At 35.2% G+C, this 3,476-nt stretch overlaps 1 non-coding gene across 1 annotated transcript; it reads left to right on the plus strand.

The window, feature by feature from the left end:
• Positions 1-3,165: 3,165 nt before the first annotated feature.
• Positions 3,166-3,236, plus strand: Trnag-ccc (transfer RNA glycine (anticodon CCC)). The gene has a single exon. It is a non-coding gene; the product is annotated as a tRNA-Gly (tRNA).
• Positions 3,237-3,476: the final 240 nt, after the last annotated feature.

Raw genomic sequence — 3,476 nt, forward strand, 5'->3', positions numbered from 1 at the left:
GGTTTACTGATAGTGCAGACTTCAAAGTTATAAAACCTTAGTGGTTTTGTGATCTAATTACGTAAAGTAATTAATTTTAAAATTATTAATATTTTATTCACAATATTACTTACCAATTTAGATATAAAACATCATAAATGACGAGAACTGAAAAGTAAATGTCTTGTATTTTGAAAAGTACCAATTCCTGCATATAGCTGAGGTATTTTCGTGATACCATAAGAAAACAAGTGTAGGAAATTGGGAAAGTTATTTGGACGCATGTCTTCCGTATTGCCGGTTCATTGGTATTACACTTCACCACCTTGTATGATGGATGCTAAGTTAAAACATAATTGAATTTGATTCATAGGTCTAAAATTATTGGTTTCTAATGTTTAGGCATGTTTTGTCACAACCATTGGCCAGGAATTGGTTGAATGGTGAAAGTTTATTCTGGCATTCGGTGCCTATATTTTAGATTGGTACTAGAACGCTAAATAAATACCTTTAATAAAAATTATATTTTTTCTTGCCCAAAGTTTAAACCTAAACGAGAAAAAAACTATGAGAATAACCTCATCGTTTGCAAAATAACACGAATAATGTTTTGTATTAGTTTTTTTACGGTTAATAGTACGAGCTTAAAAATAAAATTCAAAACACAACTTAAAACTTTGCAAAGTTCCAAGCCGAAAATTGTTGACGAATCCAGTTTACTTACAGCAGATATGTTGATGTTCCAAACAACGAAATTTCAATGTCCGACTTCCATGATAAAATATAGTTTCGTAACGTGGCAGCAACGAATAGGTATATTAAATAATTAGAGCTATATGTAAAATTCGGGGAAATTTAGTGTAATATATGAAAGTAATATACAAAGTATCTCCAGTTGCTACCGAAACCTTGAATTAAATGTTAATTAGATTTTGCGGGGACAGGAAAGCTGGCTTACAATATGTGAATTTTAGTGACAAAATTGTTTAATCATTTGTAACCATACAATCAACGGGGGAAACAAGGTTAAGAGAGCGAAAGTAATCGATTTGCCTGCAAAGATTGTGTTATTTTAGGATGTAAACACTTATCAGGAACCAACTCACTCGAGTTTTTCATTTCAAAAATGATATATTGTGTGTCAGTTTCTAATAAAAGAGCTCAAAATAGAAACATTTGACAAATTTTTGTTTTAACTGAATAATTTAAGGGCCTTTTACAATACTTATTTTAAGGATGTCTGAAAACATTACATTTTAAAAATTTGTAGAATATTTATTTAGCGTATTTGCAGCTTCTTCGGGATTTCATATGGCGTTTACTGTTGTTATCGTTTGATAATGTTTTAATATCTACTTTTTCACTTTTTTGAGCAAATAACATCTGTAATAATATTCCATATTTTTTATAATCATTTTGTGTTTCAGAAATTTTGGTTTTATAATAATTTTGTAAAGTTATTCGTATAAGAGGTGTTAACCTGTTTCTGTAGTTGCAATATGTATGTATTAGCTGCGTATTAAATGGTTGATCATTTATTTTTTCCTTCATTTTGTCTTTTGTTATAATATATTTCACCAACCCGATTGTAATCCACGGTTTTAAATTTTTATCTTATTTGTAATAGCTCTAAGCAAACTAGCTATATCTATATAATTTTTTTTTAACAAACTAACGCGATTATCTGTTGCACTGTCAACATTTTGTTCTTTTAATACACAATTTCAAGATTCTTAATCAAGAAAATCTGACAAAATTTTCGTATCTAATTTTTTACGTATCGTGTTTTTAGCGAAGGACCTTAAACACAAAAAATTATAGCTAAAAACAACAGCAAAATTATTCGTAATATTAGTATGTAACACTGCAACATAAAAATCATTTGTGTTTTTTCTTATTTTTGCAAACACAAAGTCTATACAGGTTTGTCAGAAAACTGTTATAGTGTATATTTAATAGTACAATATGTAGAGCCATGTTTAGCCTGAATATTCGAATATTTTTCTGTATATTTATCGTAAATGGTAAACATATATTTAAATTCACCAACTAGAATTACTTATGTCGTGTTACAAACAAACAATGCATTCTCTAATGAATTAGATAAGTCGTCAAGACATCCAGAAGGAGATCTTAGATTTGTTAAGGTTTGTAATGCGTTTATATTCCTCATTACACAATAATGTGATTACTTACTGTCGCATGCCGTCTGTCGTTGTGTGTTAATTCCAGATTGACAGTATTGATGTTGTGTGCTGCGTGTTTATGTATATTATTACGAGTGATAAAAAAAGATTCGAAAAGGATAGACTAATTTATTAAAATTGTTTTTATTAATTACTAATATTTACACTTCTTAATAAATTAAAACACTTAAATGTCTGTCAACATATTAATGACTCCTTGATACAGATCTCAGTTTACGCTCCCCACTGGAGCTGAACATGACAGCTCGTATCTTACCCCGCTCCTCTATATCGACACACTGTCTTGAACCACTCACTGTCAGTGCTACGACACAATCCCCGAAATACCTAACGCCGCACGCTTAACGTCCGCAGAGTTGCCACATTCGTTCTCTTACCTTTACTCTCACTTCACTAACTCGGAAGCTGGCGTCACCGCTTTTATACCCCTTCTGGAATGGTCTCGCATCTCTATGTCGTGACGCGTCAACAGGGTCCATACATCTCCCGAAGCTCCCAGAAAAGTGGTGTCCCATGCACACCACTCTACGCGGTGACCTCTGTTTTCCACGTGGGCTCAGGATCGAAGACAAAGCGCCGAGAGCTGTGGTAGCGGGGGCAGGAGGGTAGCGAGGCCAGGCCGCTGATACGTCGAGGTACGGGCTTGGCCCACCCGGGGGCTACTGGCCAGAAGGCCAGTGGAGGGCCCACTGGCCCGCCTCGCTGCAGTGCTCCCAGTACGCTCCTCACAGTGTATCACTATCAAACAAGTGTGAGCGTCGAGATCGAACGAGGATTAGCGAGGCCTTAATGCTCAGGCAATCGGCAGAGATAAATGCGGACATATGCTGCTTTACTCAGCGCGATTGGACTGTCGGCAATTACGCTGTTTTAATTTTATCATTGTGTCGTAAACTACCGAGTGGTACAAGACATTAATTAAACAGCCTGACACTGTGCTGATTCGGATACATCGAAATGTTAACTCATACCACAGCAGGCACCGCTGGTGTAGTGGTATCATGCAAGATTCCCATTCTTGCGAGCCGGGTTCGATTCCCGGGCGGTGCATGTAACTTCACTTTTTTAATAAATTAATTTTTTGCAGACTTTTGTAGTGATTCCGACGTTGGTCCCCGATTGAGGCATTGGCAAATATTTGTAGTGTATAAATATGGTCAAAAATATTCACCAGCCAGATAATATGTCAACATGTTAATGAACTGGGGATATTCTATGGTAATGAAAAAAAAAAAAAAAATTACCAACGAGCCACAGAAAAGATGAAACAAGTTCTATGCTCGGGCGGGT

The sequence above is a fragment of the Bacillus rossius genome, chromosome 3 (genome assembly GCF_032445375.1).
Source record: "Bacillus rossius redtenbacheri isolate Brsri chromosome 3, Brsri_v3, whole genome shotgun sequence".
Classification (NCBI taxonomy): domain Eukaryota; kingdom Metazoa; phylum Arthropoda; class Insecta; order Phasmatodea; family Bacillidae; genus Bacillus; species Bacillus rossius.